General features: G+C 58.7%; 1 protein-coding gene and 3 pseudogenes across 1 annotated transcript in view; all 4 read right to left on the reverse strand.

Moving 5' to 3' along the window:
- The window catches only part of LOC141727990 (uncharacterized), a 94,884-nt gene that overhangs the window by 71,986 nt on the left and 3,879 nt on the right, over positions 1-19,019 (reverse strand). The window lies entirely within an intron of this gene.
- LOC141728017 (uncharacterized) lies at positions 1,048-7,483 on the reverse strand (annotated as a pseudogene).
- On the reverse strand, positions 9,513-18,200 carry LOC141727981 (uncharacterized; annotated as a pseudogene).
- Positions 12,489-13,869, reverse strand: LOC141728001 (uncharacterized; annotated as a pseudogene).

Here is a 19,019-nt window from a genome sequence, read left to right on the forward strand (position 1 = left end):
GCAATGGGTCAATTAAATCAGGGCAGGAGTCAATTAAATAAGGCAATGGGTCAATTAAATCAGGCAAGGGGTCAATTAAATCAGGCAATGCGTCAATTAAATCAGGGGAGGGGTCAATTAAATCAGGGCAGGAGTCAATTAAATCAGGCAAGGGGTCAATTAAATCAGGTAATGTATCAATTAAATCAGGCAATGGGTCAATTAAATCAGGCAAGGGGTCAATTAAATCAGGGGAGGGGTCAATTAAATCAGGTAATGTATCAATTAAATCAGGCAATGGGTCAATTAAATCAGGCAAGGGGTCAATTAAATCAGAGGAGGGGTCAATTAAATCAAGGGAGGGGTCAATTAAATCAGGGGAGGGGTCAATTAAATCAGGGCAGGGGTCAATTAAATCAGGGCAGGGGTCAATTAAATCAGGGGAGGGGTCAATTAAATCAGGCAATGGGAAATTTAAATCAGGAAATGGGTCAATTAAATCAGGGGAAGGGTCAATTAAATCAGGGGAGGGGTCAATTAAATCAAGGGAGGGGTCAATTAAATCAGGCAATGGGCCAATTAAATCAGGCAAGGGAAAATTAAATCAGGGGAGGGGTCAATTAAATCAGGCAATGGATCAATTAAATCAGGGGAGGGGTCAATTAAATCAGGGGAGGGGTCAATTAAATCAAGGGAGGGGTCAATTAAATCAGGCAATGGGCCAATTAAATCAGGCAAGGGAAAATTAAATCAGGGGAGAGGTCAATTAAATCAGGCAATGGATCAATTAAATCAGGGGAGGGGTCAATTAAATCAGGGCAGGGGTCAATTAAATCAGGCAAGGGGTCAATTAAATCAGGCAATGGATCAATTAAATCAGGGGAGGGGTCAATTAAATCAGGGCAGGGGTCAATTAAATCAGGCAAGGGGTCAATTAAATCGGGCAATGTGAAATTTAAATCAGGAAATGGGTCAATTAAATCAGGAAATGGGTAAATAAAATCAAGGGAGGGGTCAATAAAATCAGGCAATGGGTCAATTAAATCAGGGGAGGGGTCAATTAAATCAGGGCAGGGGTCAATTAAATCAGGGGAGGGGTCAATTAAATCAGGCAATGGATCAATTAAATCAGGGCAGGGTCTCTGGTGGTCCCAGGATCAAGGGAGACACTGAGAGAGAAACAGAGCAGGCAAAGAGAGGCAGGAGAGAAAAAGGGACACAAACACAATGAGCTCAGCAGGCGGCACTGTGCAAACAGAACTGCAACCGACTGAACATGGACAGGAGAGAAACCTGTAACTCTGAGAGTTTTATTTGCTATCAAATACATCCCACACACCCAGCTGCACACAATCCCCACCCCACCACACTAATTGAGATCCCACTACTCTAAACCACAGGCTGGCTATAGAATCGAGGAAAATTTGTATGGCATGGAGTTTTTCTCAGGAGGGATTCATCATTCTGGGGCAAGAGTGAGCTGTTTTCACTGCGATTTGAGTAGTTTTGCAGTGAAAGATTCATCTCTCTTGGCTTTTGGAGTGCAAAGAGAACGAGATGAGAAAAAAATTAAGGTGATATTGAAAGGAGAAGCAGCCAGGTGTGTTCCCAGCATGAATCACAGGGAATGTGAGTGACCAGGGCTGTGCCCACAGTGCCTCCTCCAGTGGGGGATGGAGCTGGAGCAGCGCACGAAGCTCTGCCCGCACTCGGGGCACTCACAGGGCTTCCCTTAGTGGTGCCTCCGTTGGTGTTGGGTCAAGTGAGAGCTCTGTGAGAAGCTCTTCCCACACTGGGGACACTCGTAGGGCCTCTCCCCAGTGTGGATGCGCCGGTGGGTGACGAGGGTGGAGTTGTGCCTGAATCCCTTCCCACAGGCGGGGCAGCGGAAGGGCCTCTCCTCTGAGTGACGCCGATAGTGCCTGAGGAGATGAGAGCTGGTCCGAAACCTCTTCCTGCATTTGTCACACTCGTAGGGCCTCTTCCCTGTGTGGATGCGCTGGTGGGCGATGAGGTTGGAGTTCTTCCGGAATCCCTTCCCACACTCAGGGCACTGGAAGGGTCTCTCCTCTGTGTGAGTCTGAAAGTGGTAGAAGAGATCGGCGCGGGTCTGAAACCTCTTCCTGCATTTGTCACACTCGAAGGGCCTCTCCCCTGTGTGGCTCCTCTGGTGCTTGTTCCGGTGGGAGCTCTGGCTGAAGCGCATCCCACACTCGGAACACTCAAAAGGCCTTTCCCCAGTGTGGATCCTCTGGTGCACGATCAGGCTGGAGCTCACTGTGAAGCTCTTCCCACACTCCCCACACTCGTAGGGCCTCTCCCCAGTGTGGGTCCTCTGGTGCCTGATGAGCTGCGACCTCCATCGGAAGCTCTGCCCACACTCCGTACACTCGTGGCGCTTCTCCTGAAGGTGGGACCTCTGGTGATTGATCAGGCTGGAGCTCTGCGTGAAGCTCTTCCCGCACTCCCCACACTCAAAGGACCTCTCCCCAGTGTGAATCCTCTGGTGCGGGATCAAATGGGACTTCCACCTGAAGCACTTCCCACACTGCCCACACTCAAAGGGCCTCTCTCCAGTGTGGATCCTCTGGTGCTCGATCAGATGGGAGCTCCTCCTGAAGCTCTTCCCACACTGCCCACACTCAAAAGGCCTCTCCCCAGTGTGGCTCCTCTGGTGCGTGACCAGATTGTTGACTTGGCTGAAGCTCTTCCCACACTCCCCACACTCATAGGGCCTCTCCCCAGTGTGAATCCTCTGGTGCTTGATCACTTGGCACTTCCACCTGAAGCTCTTCCCACACTCCCCGCACGTGTGGGGCTTCTCCCCATCACGGAGCTGCTCACGGAGCACCAGCTCCGAGCTCTGCCTCCGTCTCCGGCCGCCTTCCCGGCCCAGGCCGGCTCTTTCCCCCTCACATCCCCGCCGGCTGCGTTTGCAGCCCCTCCTCGTGCGGCATCTCGGCGCCTTTTCCTCCCCGTTGCCTTCCTGCGCCGTGGAGCCGCTCAAAACGGCCTCTTCCACCAGCTCCTGCCGCGGGCATTTGTCCTCCCTGCTCTCCATGCTCCGCTCCTGCTCTGGGGGAGGAAGGACAAGGACACCATGGGATTTGTCTCCGTGCCACAGCCGAGGGCAACGAGATCCCCCCAGGCCGTCCCCGGCAGGACGGCACCGCCACCCCCCGATGTCCCCCCGAGGGGCCTTTTCCGCTCAGCCTTGGACTTCTTCATTCTCCAAACATCCCCCCAAAAACCCAACCCAGGGAACCCCCGGGATATCAGGGCCGGGCTCCCGTCCCTGCTCACCGGCGCGATGCGGGGGGCGATGATCCCACAAGCGGGGGCTGCGAATTCAGGCCGGGCTCCAGACCGCGTGGATCCGTCCGCTCAGCCTCGATCCGCCTTTGTCCCTCCTCTTCCTCTTCCTCCCGCTCCTCCTCTTCAGCCCAACCTCCCCCCTGCTCCTCCCCCCGACCCCGCCTCTTCCTCATCGTTCATCCCTGCCCTTCCCTCCCTCCTCCTCCTCCCCCAGCAGCAGCCGCACTCTCCGTGCCCCGTTCCCGCAGCCCTCGCAGCCGCGGCAGGAGCGCGGATGGAGCCGGGACAGGTCGGGATGGGCAGCGCGGGGCTCTCGGCTGCTCCAGCCGCTGCGGGAGGGGTGAACCCGGCCCGGGCCAAAGGAGAGGCGAACTGGGCAAACTGGGGGCTGCACATCCAAACTGGGCCTTGCTGGGGACCCTGCCTGGCCACTGCCAGCCCTTGGGGCTCCTCTCGGCACATCCGCCAGGGGGAAACGCACACAGGGCTGGGGGATCCCGGCAGTGGCAGCGCTGCCAGGGACGGGGCTGCGCTGATATCGTACTGGGAGTGACTGGGGCTGTACTGGTTCTGTACTGACATCATACTGGGAGTGACTGGGGCTGTACTGCTTCTGTACTGACATCATACCGGGGTCGTACTGGGAGTGACTGGGACTGTACTGCTTCTGTACTGACATCATACTGGGAGCGACTGGGACTGTACTGGTTCTGTACTGACATCATACTGGGGTCGTACTGGGAGTGACTGGGACTGTACTGCTTCTGTACTGACATCATACTGGGGTCGTACTGGGAGTGACTGGGACTGTACTGGTTCTGTACTGACATCATACTGGGAGTGACTGGGGCTGTACTGGTTCTGTACTGACATCATACTGGGGTCGTACTGGGAGTGACTGGGACTGGACTGGTTCTGTACTGACATCATACTGGGGGTAACTGGGGCTGTACTGGCTTTGTACTGACATCATACCAGGGTCGTACTGGGAGTGACTGGAGCTGTACTGGCTTTGTACTGACGTCACACCAGGTTCGTACTGGGAGTGATTGGGACTGCACTGGTTCTGTACTGACATCATACTGGGGTCGTACTGGGAGTGACTGGGACTGCACTGGTTCTGTACTGACATCATACCGGGGTCATACTGGGAGTTACTGGGACTGTACTGGCTTTGTACTGACACCACGCTGGGATGACACTGGGATTGTAGTGAGTTTGTACAGACATCATTTCAGATCACACTGCGTTCCCAGGGCAGATTGTGATCGCACTCATGGGGGCTGGGATCATACTGGGATCATACTGGGAGTGGCTACAATCATACTGGGATTAGAGTGGCTGTGATTGGACCCTCAATGGGGGCTTCTGGGAGCTACCAGGCCCATGCTGGGAGCCAACTGGGGACTGAATTAGAGGACCTGGGAGCAACTGGGGTAAAAGTGGGGGCAAGTGAACCACGCTGAGGTGACTGGGAGTGCCTGGCAATGACTGCCAGAATGTTCAGGGCAACTGGGATATACTGGGAGGGTCGGAGACCATGCAGGTGGTGATTGGCACCAAACTGGGACTGACTGGGAAGGTGTTGGGGGAACTGGGAACACGCTGGGGGCGAGTGGGAGTGACTGGGCCATTGCTGGGAGAGACTGGGATCACACTGGGAGTGCCTGGGACTATGCCAGGGACAACTGGGAGAACGGAGAACACACTGGATGAAAGTGGGAGGAACTGGGAGCAACTGGGACCATGCTGGGAGACAATTGCATCATCATGGGGAATCACTGGGAGGGAGTGACCTCGTCTGGGAGTGACTGGGATCAGGCAGGGAGGCAGGGGAAGTGACCAGGATGATACTGGGAGTGCACAGGCCCATACTGGGAATGACCAGGCTATTACTGGGATTGCCCAGGAAACTGGAAGCGCATGGGGGAGCAACTGGGCTCATACTGGGAGCAGCCACTGCAGACCCCGGATGTCTCCCCGAGGGCCATTTGCGGCTCGGCTTTGGGGCCCTGCCAGCTGCAAACATCCCCCCGAAACAAACCCCAAACCCAGGCACCCCCCGGGATATTTGGGCCGCGCTCCCCCTCCCCAGGAACCTGCGGGATGTGGGGCGATGCTTCTGGGGCTGTGGCACTTTGAGGGAGCGCCTGGGGCACGAGATGCTCCCTCTCCTCTTCTGCTGTGGCAGCTGTTCGGACTCTTCCTCAATCCATCCTCTTCCTCCCCCGATCCCGGTGGGCGAATTGCGGAAACCGTGAGGGGAAAGGGGGCAGGGAAAGGGCGGGAACCGTGAGGGGAAAGGGGGCAGGGAAAGGGCGGGAACCGTAAGGGGAAAGGGGGCAGGGAAAGGGCGGGAACCGTGAGGGGAAAGGGGCGGGCTCAGGCCAAGGGCGGCAACTCTGAGGGGACACTCTGGGAGGCGGCACTGTGCAAACGGAACTGCAACCGACTGAACATGAACGGGAGAGAAATCAATAAGTCTGAGAATTTTATTTGCTATCAAATACATCCCACACACCCAGCTCCACACAATCCCCGCCCCACCACTCTAATTGAGATCCCACTACTGTAAATCACCCCCCAACCCCATGTGAGCCTGGCGGCTGTAGAATCGAGGAAAATTTGTATGGCATGGAGTTTTTCTCAGGAGGGATTGAGCATTCTGGGGCAAGACTGATCTGTTTTCAGTGGGATTTGAGTCGTTTTGAGGTGAGAGATTCATCTCTCTTGGCTTTTGGAGTGCAAAGAGATTGAGAAGAGAAAAAAATTAAGGTGATATTGAAAGGAGAAGCAGCCAGGTGTCTTCCCAGCACTGATTACAAGGAATGTGAGTGACCAGGGCTGTGCCCACAGTGCCTCCTCCAGTGGGGGATGGAGCTGGAGCAGCGCACGAAGCTCTGCCCGCACTCGGGGCACTCACAGGGCTTCCCTTAGTGGTGCCTCCGTTGGTGTTTGGTCAAGTTAGAGCTGTGTGAGAAGCTCTTCCCACACTGGGGACACTCGTAGGGCCTCTCCCCAGTGTGGATGCGCGGGGGGGTGACGAGGTTGCAGTTCATCTTGAATCCCTTCCCACACTCAGGGCATTGGAAGGGCCTCTCCTCTGTGTGATTCCAATAGTGCCTGAGGAGATGGGTGCTGGTCCGAAACCTCTTCCTGCATTTATCACACTCATAGGGCCTCTCCCCTGTGTGGATGCGCCGGTGGGCGATGAGGTTGGAGTTGTCCCTGAATCCCTTCCCACAGTCAGGGCATTGGAAGGGCCTCTCCTCTGAGTGATTCTGAAAGTGGCAGAAGAGATGGCCGCTGGTCCGAAACCACTTCCTGCATTTGTCACACTCGTAGGGCCTCTGCCCAGTGTGAATCCTCTGGTGCACGATCAGTTCGGAGTTCCACCTGAAGCTCTTCCCACACTCCCCACACTCAAAGGGCCTCTCCCCATTGTGAAGCCTCTGGTGCCTGATCAGGCTCCAGCTCTGGGTGAAGCTCTTCCCACACTCCCCACACTCAAAGGGCCTCTCCCCAGTGTGAATCCTCTGGTGCTCGATCAGTTGGTACTTCCACCTGAAGCTCTTCCCACACTCCCCGCACGTGTGGGGTTTCTCCCCATCACGGAGCTGCTCACGGAGCACCAGCTCCGAGCTCTGCCTCCGTGTCCGGCCGCCTTCCCGCCCCAGGCCGGCTCTTTCCCCCTCACATCCCCGCCGGCTGCGTTTGCAGCCCCTCCTCGTGCGGCATCTCCGCGCCTTTTCCTCCCCGTTGCCTTCCTGCGCCGTGGAGCCGCTCAAAACGGCCTCTTCCACCAGCTCCTGCCGCGGGCATTTGTCCTCCCTGCTCTCCATGCTCCGCTCCCGCTCTGGGGGAGGAAGGACAAGGACACGATGGGATTTGCCTCCGTGCCACAGCCGAGGGCAACGAGATCCCCCCAGGCCGTCCCCGGCAGGACGGCACCGCCACCCCCCGATGTCCCCCCGAGGGGCCTTTTCCGCTCAGCCTTGGACTTCTTCATTCTCCAAACATCCCCCCAAAAACCCAACCCAGGCACCCCCCGGGATATCAGGGCCGGGCTCCCGTCCCTGCTCACCGGCGCGTTCCGGGGGCGATGATCCCACAGGCGGGGGCTGCGAATTCAGGCTGGGCGACCGCGTGGATCCGTCCGCTCTGCCTCGATCCGCCTTTGTCCCTCCTCTTCCTCTTCCTCCCGCTCCTCCTCTTCATCCCAACCCCCCTGCTCCTCCCCTCGACCCCGCCTCTTCCTCATCGTTCATCCCTGCCCTTCCCTCCCTCCTCCTCCTCCCCCAGCAGCAGCCGCGCTCACCGTGCCCCGTTCCCGCAGCCCTCGCAGCCGCGGCAGGAGCGCGGATGGAGCCGGGACAGGTCGGGATGGGCAGCGCGGGGCTCTCGGCTGCTCCAGCCGCTGCGGGAGGGGTGAACCCGGCCCGGGCCAAAGGAGAGGCGAACTGGGCAAACTGGGGGCTGCACATCCAAACTGGGCCTTGCTGGGGACCCTGCCTGGCCACTGCCAGCCCTTGGGGCTCCTCTCGGCACATCCGCCAGGGGGGAACGCACACAGGGCTGGGGGATCCCAACAGTGGCAGTGCTGCCAGGGACGGGGCTGCGCTGGGGTCGTACTGGGAGTGACTGGGGCTGTACTGGTTCTGTACTGACATCATACTGGGAGTGACTGGGACTGTACTGGTTCTGTACTGACATCATACTGGGGTCGTACTGGGAGTGACTGGGGCTGTACTGGTTCTGTACTGACATCACACTGGGAGTGAGTGGGGCTGTACTGGCCTTGTACTGACATCAAACCGGGGTCGTACTGGGAGTGACTGGGGCTGCACTGGTTCTGTACTGACATCATACCGGGGTCGTACTGGGAGTGACTGGGACTGCACTGGTTCTGTACTGACACCACGCTGGGATGACACTGGTATTTCAGTGAGTTTGTACGGACATCATTTCAGATCACACTGCGTTCCCAGGGCAGATTGTGATCGCACTCATGGGGGCTGGGATCATACTGGGATCATACTGGGAGTGGCTACAATCATACTGGGATTAGAGTGGCTGTGATTGGACCCTCAATGGGGGCTTCTGGGAGCTACCAGGCCCATGCTGGGAGCCAACTGGGGACTGAATTAGAGGACCTGGGAGCAACTGGGGTAAAAGTGGGGGCAAATGAACCACGCTGAGGTGACTGGGAGTGCCTGGCAATGACTGCCAGAATGTTCAGGGCAACTGGGATATACTGGGAGGGTCGGAGACCATGCAGGTGGTGATTGGCACCAAACTGGGACTGACTGGGAAGGTGTTGGGGGAACTGGGAACACGCTGGGGGCGAGTGGGAGTGACCGGGCCATTGCTGGGAGAGACTGGGATCACACTGGGAGTGCCTGGGACTATGCCAGGGACAACTGGGAGAACGGAGAACACACTGGATGAAAGTGGGACGAACTGGGAGCAACTGGGACCATGCTGGGAGACAATTGCATCATCATGGGGAATCACTGGGAGGGAGTGACCTCGTCTGGGAGTGACTGGGATCAGGCAGGGAGGCAGGGGAAGTGACCAGGATGATACTGGGAGTGCACAGGCCCATACTGGGAATGACCAGGCCATTACTGGGATTGCCCAGGAAACTGGAATCGCACGGGGGAGCAACTGGGCTCATACTGGGAACAGCCAATGCAGACCCCGGATGTCTCCCCGAGGGCCATTTGCGGCTCGGCTTTGGGGCCCTGCCAGCTGCAAACATCCCCCCGAAACAAACCCCAAACCCAGGCACCCCCCGGGATATTTGGGCCGTGCTCCCCCTCCCCAGGAACCAGCAGGATGTGGGGCGATGCTTCTGGGGCTGTGGCACTTTGAGGGAGCGCCTGGGGCACGAGATGCTCCCTCTCCTCTTCTGCTGTGGCAGCTGCTCGGACTCTTCCTCCCTCCATCCTCTTCCTCCCCCGATCCCGGTGGCTGAACCGTGAGGGGAAAGGGGGCAGGGAAAGGGCGGGAACCGTGAGGGGAAAGGGGGCAGGGAAAGGGCGGGAACCGTGAGGGGAAAGGGGGCAGGGAAAGGGCGGAACCGTGAGGGGAAAGGGGGCAGGGAAAGGGCGGGAAACGTGAGGGGAAAGGGGCGGGCTCAGGCCAAGGGCGGCAACTCTGAGGGGACACTCTGGGGGGCGGCACTGTGCAAACAGATCTGCAACGGACTGCACATGAACGGGAGAGAACTCAGTAAGTCTGAGAGTTTTATTTAGTATCAAATACATCCCACACACCCAGCCCAAGATAATCCCCATCCCACCACCCTAATTGAGATCACGCTTCTCCCAGTCTCCTTCCAGCCCAATCTTACTCAGGTGGCTGAGAATCGAGTGAGTTTTTTATGACATTGACATTTTTGAGTTGCAATTGAGCAGTTTTGTGGTAATATCGAGCAGTTTTCAGTGGGATTTGAGTGGTTTTGAGGTGACAGATCCATCCCTCGTAGATTCTGCAGTGCAAAGAGATGGAGAAAGAAGAAATATTAAAGCCAAACTAAAATTTGAAGCCTCCATGTCTGTTCCCAACCTGAGTCACAGAGAATGTGAGTGACCAGGGCTGTGCCCACAGTGCCTCCTCCAGTGGGGGATGGAGCTGGAGCAGCGCACGAAGCTCTGCCCGCACTCGGGGCACTCACAGGGCTTCCCTTAGTGGTGGCTCCGTTGGTGTCGGGTCAAGTTAGAGCTGCTGGAGAAGCTCTTCCCACACTGGGGACACTCGTAGGGCCTCTCCCCAGTGTGGAGGCGCCGGTGGATGACGAGGGTGGAGTTGTGCTTGAATCCCTTCCCACAGTCGGGGCAGCGGAAGGGCCTCTCCTTTGTATGAATCCGATAGTGCAGGAGGAGATCAGAGCTGGTCCGACACCTCTTCCTGCATTTATCACACTCGTAGGGCCTCTCCCCGGTGTGGATACGCTGGTGGGCGATGAGGTGGGACTTCTGCCTGAATCCCTTCCCACAGTCAGGGCATTGGAAGGGCCTCTCCTCTCTGTGAATCCAATAGTGCTTGAGGAGATGGGTGCTGGTCCGAAACCTCTTCCTGCATTTGTCACACTCGAAGGGCCTCTCCCCTGTGTGGCTCTTCTGGTGCTTGTTCCGGTAGGAGCTGTGGCTGAAGCGCATCCCACACTTGGAACACTCGAAAGGCTTTTCCCCAGTGTGGATCCTCTGGTGCAGCATCAGGTGAGAGCTCTTAATGAAGCTCTTCCCACATTCCCCACACTTGTAGGGCCGTTCCCCAGTGTGGGTCCTCTGGTGCCTGATGAGCTCCGACCTCCATCGGCAGCTCTGCCCACACTCCCCACACTCGTTAGACTTCACCCGAATGTGGGACCTCTGGTGCTGGATCAGGTTGCATTTCCTACTGAAGCTCTTCCCACACTCCCCACACTCAAGGGACCCATCTCCACTATGTGTCCTCTGGTGCGTGATCAGATTGTTGCGCTGGTTGAAGCTCTTCCCACAGTCCCCACACTCAAAGGGCTTCTCCCCGGTGTGGATCCTCTGGTGCTTGATCAGGATGGAGTTCTTCCTGAAGCTCTTCCCACACTCCTCACACTCAAAGGGCCGCTCCCCAGTGTGAATCCTCTGGTGCTCGATCAGTTGGCAGTTCCACCTGAAGCTCTTCCCACACTCCCCGCACGTGTGGGGCTTCTCCCCATCACGGAGCTGCTCACGGAGCACCAGCTCCGACCTCTGCCTCCGTCTCCGGCCGCCTTCCCGGCCCAGGCCGGCTCTTTCCCCCTCACATCCCCGCCGGCTGCGTTTGCAGCCCCTCCTCGTGCGGCATCTCCGCGCCTTTTCCTCCCCGTTGCCTTCCTGCGCCGTGGAGCCGCTCAAAACGGCCTCTTCCACCAGCTCCTGCCGCGGGCATTTGTCCTCCCTGCTCTCCATGCTCCGCTCCTGCTCTGGGGGAGGAAGGACAAGGACACCATGGGATTTGCCTCCGTGCCACAGCCGAGGGCAACGAGATCCCCCCAGGCCGTCCCCGGCAGGACGGCACCGCCACCCCCCGATGTCCCCCCGAGGGGCCTTTTCCGCTCAGCCTTGGACTTCTTCATTCTCCAAACATCCCCCCAAAAACCCAACCCAGGGAACCCCCCGGGATATCAGGGCCGGCCTCCCGTCCCTGCTCACCGGCGCGATGCGGGGGGCGATGATCCCACAGGCTGGGGCTGCGAATTCAGGCAGGGCTCCAGACCGCGTGGATCCGTCCGCTCTGCCTCGATCCGCCTTTGTCCGTCCTCTTCCTCTTCCTCCCGCTCCTCCTCTTCCATCCCCCCCGCCCGCTCCTCAGCGTTATCTCCGCCTCCTTCTCCTCTTCCATCCCGCCCCTTCCATCCCTTCTCCTCTTTCTCCCCCCAACCCCGCCTTCTTCCCCTCCTTCCATCGCTGCTCTCTCTCCGCCTTCATCCCTCCCCTTCTATCTTCCTTAGTCCTGCTCCTCTCCCCCAACCGGCTGGAACCGTGAGGGGAAAGTGGGCAGGGAAATGGCGGAACCGTGAGGAGAAAAGGGGGCAGGGAAAGGGCGGGAACCGTGAGGGGAAAGGGGGCAGGGAAATGGCGGAACCATGAGGGTAAAAGGGGGCAGGGAAAGGGCGGAACCGTGAGGGTAAAAGGGGGCAGGGAAATGGCGGAACCGTGAGGGTAAAAGGGGGCAGGGAAAGGGCGGGAACCGTGAGGGGAAAGGGGGCTGGGAAATGGCGGAACCGTGAGGGGAAAAGGGGACAGGGAAAGGGCGGGCAACGTCAGGGGAAAGGGGCGGGCTCAGGCCAAGGGCGGCAACTCTGAGGGGACACTCTGGGAGGCTGCACTGTGCAAACAGAACTGTAAGTGACTGAACATGAACGGGAGAGAAATCAGTAACTCTGAGAGTTTTATTTCGTATCAAATACATCCCACACACCCAGCCCAAGATAATCCCCATCCAACCACCCTAACTGAGGTCACGCTTCTCCCAGTCTCCTTCCAACCCAGTCTTACTCAGGTGGCTGAGAATCGAGTGAGTTTTTTAAGACATTGACATTTTTGAGTTGCGATTGAGCAGTTTTGTTGTAAGATCGAGATGTATTATGTGGGATTTGAGTGGTTTTGAGGTGACAGATCCATCCCTCGTAGATTCCGGAGTGCAAAGAGATGGAGAAAGAAGAAATATTAAGGCCAAACTAAAATTTGAAGCCTCCATGTCTGTTCCCAGCATGGATCACAGGGAATGTGAGTGACCAGGGCTGTGCCCACAGTGCCTCCTCCAGTGGGGGATGGAGCTGGAGCAGCGCACGAAGCTCTGCCCGAACTCGGGGCACTCACAGGGCTTCCCTTAGTGGTGGCTCCGTTGGTGTGTGTTCAAGTGAGAGCTCTGTGAGAAGCTCTTCCCACACTGGGGACACTCGTAGGGCCTCTCCCCAGTGTGGATGCGCCGGTGCCTCATGAGGCTGCAGTTCTCCCTGAATCCCTTCCCACACTCAGGGCACTGGAAGGGTCTCTCCTCTGTGTGAGTCTGAAAGTGGCGGAAGAGATGGGCGCGGGTCTGAAACCTCTTCCTGCATTTGTCACACTCGAAGGGCCTCTCTCCTGTGTGGCTCCTCTGGTGCTTGTTCCGGTCGGAGCTCTGGCTGAAGCGCATTCCACACACGGAACACTCGAAAGGCCTTTCCCCAGTGTGGTTCCTCTTGTGCACGATCAGGTTGGAGCTCACTGTGAAGCTCTTCCCACACTCCCCACACACGTAGGGCCTCTCCCCAGTGTGGGTCCTCTGGTGCTCGATCAGTTCGCAGTTCCACCTGAAGCTCTTCCCACACTCCCCGCACGTGTGGGGCTTCTCCCCAGTGTGGATCCTCTGGTGCTTGATCAAGTGGGAATTCCTACTGAAGCTCTTCCCACACTCCCCGCACGTGTGGGGCTTCTCCCCATCACGGAGCTGCTCACGGAGCACCAGCTCCGAGCTCTGCCTCCGTCTCCGGCCGCCTTCCCGGCCCAGGCCGGCTCTTTCCCCGTCACATCCCCGCCGGCTGCGTTTGCAGCCCCTCCTCGAGCGGCATCTCCGCCCTTTTTCCTCCCCGTTGCCTTCCTGCGCCGTGGAGCCGCTCAAAACGGCCTCTTCCACCAGCTCCTGCCGCGGGCATTTGTCCTCCCTGCTCTCCATGCTCCGCTCCCGCTCTGGGGGAGGAAGGACAAGGACACGATGGGATTTGCCTCCGTGCCACAGCCGAGGGCAACGAGATCCCCCCAGGCCGTCCCCGGCAGGACGGCACCGCCACCCCCGATGTCCCCCCGAGGGGCCTTTTCCGCTCAGCCTTGGACTTCTTCATTCTCCAAACATCCCCCCAAAAACCCAACCCAGGCACCCCCCGGGATATCAGGGCCGGTCTCCCGTCCCTGCTCACCGGCGCGATGCGGGGGGCGATGATCCCACAGGTGGGGGCTGCGAATTCAGCCTGGGCGACCGCGTGGATCCGTCCGCTCAGCCTCGATCCGCCTTTGTCCCTCCTCTTCCTCTTCCTCCCGCTCCTCCTCTTCCATCCCCCCGCCCTCTCCTCAGCGTTATCTCCGCCTCCTTCTCCTCTTCCATCCCGCCCCTTCCATCCCTTCTCCTCCTCCTGCTCCCTAACCCCACCTTCTTCTCCTCCTTCCATCGCTGCGCTCTCTCCGCCTTCATCCCTCCTCTTCCATCTCCCCCAGCCCTGCTCCTCTCCCCGAACCGGCTGGAACCGTGAGGGGAAAGGGGGCAGGGAAAGGGCGGAACCGTGAGGGGAAAGGTGGCAGGGAAAGGGCGGGAACCGTGAGGGGAAAGGGGCGGGCTCATGCCAAGGGCGGCAACTCTGAGGGGACACTCTGGGAGGCGGCACTCTGCAAACAGAACTGCAACGTCTGAACATGAACGGGAGAGAAATCAGTAAGTCTGAAAGTTTTATTTCGTATCAAATACATCCCACACACCCAGCCCAAGATAATCCCCATCCCACCACCCTAACTGAGGTCACGCTTCTCCCAGTCTCCTTCCAGCCCAGTCTTACTCAGATGGCTGAGAATCGAGTGAGTTTTTTAAGACATTGACATTTTTGAGTTGCGATTGAGCAGTTTTGTTGTAAGATCGAGATGTATTATGTGGGATTTGAGTGGTTTTGAGGTGACAGATCCATCCCTCGGAGATTCTGGAGTGCAAAGAGATGGAGAAAGAAGAAATAATAAGGCCAAACTAAAATTTGAAGCCTCCATGTCTGTTCCCAACCTGAATCACAGAGAATGTGAGTGACCAGGGCTGTGCCCACAGTGCCTCCTCCAGTGGGGGATGGAGCTGGAGCAGCGCACGAAGTTCTGCCCGCACTCGGGGCACTCATAGGGCTTCCCTTAGTGGTGCCTCCGTTGGTGTGTGTTCAAGTTAGATCTCTGTGAGAAGCTCTTCCCACACTGGGGACACTCGTAGGGCCTCTCCCCAGTGTGGATGCGCCGGTGGGCGATGAGGTTGGACTTCTGCCTGAATCCCTTCCCACAGTCAGGGCACTGGAAGGGTCTCTCCTCTGTGTGAGTCTGAAAGTGGCAGAAGAGATGGGCGCGGGTCTGAAACCTCTTCCTGCATTTGTCACACTCGAAGGGCCTCTCCCCTGTGTGGCTCCTCTGGTGCTTGTTCCGGGCGGAGCTCTGGCTGAAGCGCATCCCACACACAGAACACTCGAAAGGCCTTTCCCCAGTGTGGATCCTCTGGTGCTCGATCAAATGGGAGTTCCACCTGAAGCTCTTCCCACACTGCCCACAATCAAAGGGCCTCTCCCCACTGTGGATCCTCAGGTGCTTGATCAAATGGGAGTTCCACCTGAAGCTCTTCCCACACTCCCCGCACGTGTGGGGCTTCTCCCCATCACGGAGCTGCTCACGGAGCACCAGCTCCGAGCTCTGCCTCCGTCTCCGGCCGCCTTCCCGGCCCAGGCCGGCTCTTTCCCCCTCACATCCCCGCCGGCTGCGTTTGCAGCCCCTCCTCGTGCGGCATCTCCGCGCCTTTTCCTCCCCGTTGCCTTCCTGCGCCGTGGAGCCGCTCAAAACGGCCTCTGCCACCAGCTCCTGCCGCGGGCATTTGTCCTCCCTGCTCTCCATGCTCCGCTCCTGCTCTGGGGGAGGAAGGACAAGGACACGATGGGATTTGCCTCCGTGCCACAGCCGAGGGCAACGAGATCCCCCCAGGCCGTCCCCGGCAGGACGGCACCGCCACCCCCCGATGTCCCCCCGAGGGGCCTTTTCCGCTCAGCCTTGGACTTCTTCATTCTCCAAACATCCCCCCAAAAACCCAACCCAGGCACCCCCCGGGATATCAGGGCCGGGCTCCCGTCCCTGCTCACCGGCGCGATGCGGGGGCGATGATCCCACAGGTGGGGGCAGCGAATTCAGGCAGGGCTCCAGATTGTGGATCCGTCCGCTCAGCCTCGATCCGCCTTTGTCCCTCCTCTTCCTCCCGCTCCTCCTCTTCCATCCTCCCTCCAGCTCCTCAGCGTTATCTCCGCCTCCTTCTCCTCTTCCATCCCGCCCCTTCCATCCCTTCTCCTCTTTCTCCTCCCCAACCCCGCCTTCTTCCCCTCCTTCCATCGCTGCTCTCTCTCCGCCTTCATCCCTCCTCTTCCATCTCCCCCAGCCCTGCTCCTCTCCCCCAACCGGCTGGAACCGTGAGGGGAAAGGGGGCAGGGAAAGGGCGGAACCGTGAGGGGAAAGGGGGCAGGGAAATGGCGGGAACGGTGAGGGGAAAGGGGGCAGGGAAAAGGGCGGGAACCGTGAGGGAAAGCGGCAGGGAAAGGGCGGAACCGTGAGGGGAAAGGGGCGGGCCCAGGCCAAGGGCGGCAACTCTGAGGGGACACTCTGGGAGGCGGCACTGTGCAAACAGAACTGCAACGGACTGAACATGAACGGGAGAGAAAAAAGTAACTCTGAGAGTTTTATTTGCTATCAAATACATCCCACACACCAAGCCCTACACAATCCCCGCCCAAATACTCTAATTGAGATCCCACTACTCTAAACCACAGGCTGGCTGAAGAATCGAGGAAAATTCGTATTGCATTGACTTTTTCTCAGGAGGGATTGAGCATTCTGGGGCAAGAGTGAGCTGTTTTCACTGGGATTTGAGTAGTTTTGCAGTGAAAGATTCATCTCTCTTGGCTTTTGGAGTGGAAAGAGATCGAGAAGAGAAAAAAATTCAGGTGAAATTAAAACGAGAAACAGCCAGGTGTGTTCCCAGCATGGATCACAGGGAATGTGAGTGCCCAGGGCTGTGCCCACAGTGCCTCCTCCAGTGGGGGATGGAGCTGGAGCAGCGCACGAAGCTCTGCCCGCACTCGGGGCACTCACAGGGCTTCCCTTAGTGGTGCCTCCGTTGGTGTCGGGTCAAGTTAGAGCTCTGTGAGAAGCTCTTCCCACACTGGGGACACTCGTAGGGCCTCTCCCCAGTGTGGATGCGCCGGTGAATGACGAGGGTGGAGTTGTGCCTGAATCCCTTCCCACAGTCGGGGCACTGGAATGGTCTCTCCTCTGTGTGAGTCTGATAGTGCTGGAGGAGAAGGCCGCTGGTCCGAAACCTCTTCCTGCATTTATCACACTCGTAGGGCCTCTCCCCAGTGTGGATGCGGCGGTGAGTGATGAGGTGGGACTTCTGCCTGAATCCCTTCCCACACTCAGGGCACTGGAAGGGTCTCTCCTCTGTGTGAGTCTGAAAGTGGCAGAAGAGATCGGCGCGGGTCCGAAACCTCTTCCTGCATTTGTCACACTCGAAGGGCCTCTCCCCTGTGTGGCTCCTCTGGTGCTTGTTCCGGGTGGAGCTGTAGCTGAAGCGCATCCCACACTCGGAACACTCGAAAGGCCTTTCCCCAGTGTGGATCCTCTGGTGCACGATCAGGCTGGAGCTCTCTGTGAAGCTCTTCCCACACTCCCCACACACGTAGGGCCTCTCCCCAGTGTGGGTCCTCTGGTGCCTGATCAGGTTCGACCTCCATCGGAAGCTCTGCCCACACTCCGTACACTCGTGGCGCTTCTCCCGAAGGTGGGACCTCTGGTGCTTGACCAGGTTGGAGTTCTGGGTAAAGCTCTTCCCACACTCCCCACACTCGTAGGGCCTCTCCCCAGGATGGGTCCTCTTGTGCCTGAGAAGGTTGCAGCGCTGGCTGAAGCTCTTCCCACACTGCCCACACTCAAAGGGCCTCTCCCCAGTGTGAATCCTCTGGTGCTCGATCAGTTGGTACTTCCACCTGAAGATCTTCCCACACTCCCCGCACGTGTGGGGCTTCTCCCCATCACGGAGCTGCTCACGGAGCACCAGCTCCGAGCTCTGCCTCCGTCTCCGGCCGCCTTCCCGGCCCAGGCCGGCTCTTTCCCCCTCACATCCCCGCCGGCTGCGTTTGCAGCCCCTCCTCGTGCGGCATCTCCGCGCCTGTTCCTCCCCGTTGCCTTCCTGCGCCGTGGAGCCGCTCAAAACGGCCTCTTCCACCAGCTCCTGCCGCGGGCATTTGTCCTCCCTGCTCTCCATGCTCCGCTCCTGCTCTGGGGGAGGAAGGACAAGGACACGATGGCATTTGCCTCCGTGCCACAGCCGAGGGCAACGAGATCCCCCCAGGCCGTCCCCGGCAGGACGGCACCGCCACCCCCCGATGTCCCCCCGAGGGGCCTTTTCCGCTCAGCCTTGGACTTCTTCATTCTCCAAACATCCCCCAAAAAACACAACCCGGGGACCCCCCGGGATATCAGGGCCGGGCTCCCGTCCCTGCTCACCGGCGCGTTCCGGGGGCGATGATCCCACAGGCGGGGTCTGCGAATTCAGGCTGGGCGACCGCGTGGATCCGTCCGCTCAGCCTTGATCCGCCTTTGTCCCTCCTCTTCCTCTTCCTCCCGCTCCTCCTCTTCCATCCCAACCCCCCTGCTCCTCCCCCCGACCCCGCCTCTTCCTCATCGTTCATCCCTGCCCTTCCCTCCCTCCTCCTCCTCCCCCAGCAGCAGCCGCACTCACCGTGCCCCGTTCCCGCAGCCCTCGCAGCCGCGGCAGGAGCGCGGATGGAGCCGGGACAGGTCGGGATGGGCAGCGCGGGGCTCTCGGCTGCTCCAGCCGCTGCGGGAGGGGTGAACCCGGCCCGGGCCAAAGGAGAGGCGAACTGGGCAAACTGGGGGCTGCACATCCAAACTGGGCCTTGCTGGGGACCCTGCCTGGCCACTGCCAGCCCTTGGGGCTCCTCTCGGCACATCCGCCAGGGGGAAACGCACACAGGGCTGGGGGATCCCAGCAGTGGCTGCGCTGCCAGGGACGGGGCTGCGCTGGGGTCGTACTGGGAGTGACTGGGGCTGTACTGGTTCTGTACTGACATCATACTGGGAGTGACTGGGGCTGTACTGGTTCTGTACTGACATCATACTGGGGTCGTACTGGGAGTGACTGGGGCTGTACTGGTTCTGTACTGACATCACACTGGGAGCGACTGGGACTGTACTGGTTCTGTACTGACATCATACTGGGAGTGACGGGGGCTGTACTGGTTCTGTACTGACATCATACCGGGGTCGTACTGGGAGTGCCTGGGGTGCACTGGTTCTGTACTGACATCATACTGGGAGTGACTGGGGCTGTACTGGTTCTGTACTGACATCATACCGGGGTCGTACATGGAATTACTGGGACTGTACTGGCTTTGCACTGACACCACGCTGGGATGACACTGGGAT

Source organism: Zonotrichia albicollis, unplaced genomic scaffold (assembly GCF_047830755.1).
Source record: "Zonotrichia albicollis isolate bZonAlb1 unplaced genomic scaffold, bZonAlb1.hap1 Scaffold_73_unloc_1, whole genome shotgun sequence".
NCBI lineage: Eukaryota > Metazoa > Chordata > Aves > Passeriformes > Passerellidae > Zonotrichia > Zonotrichia albicollis.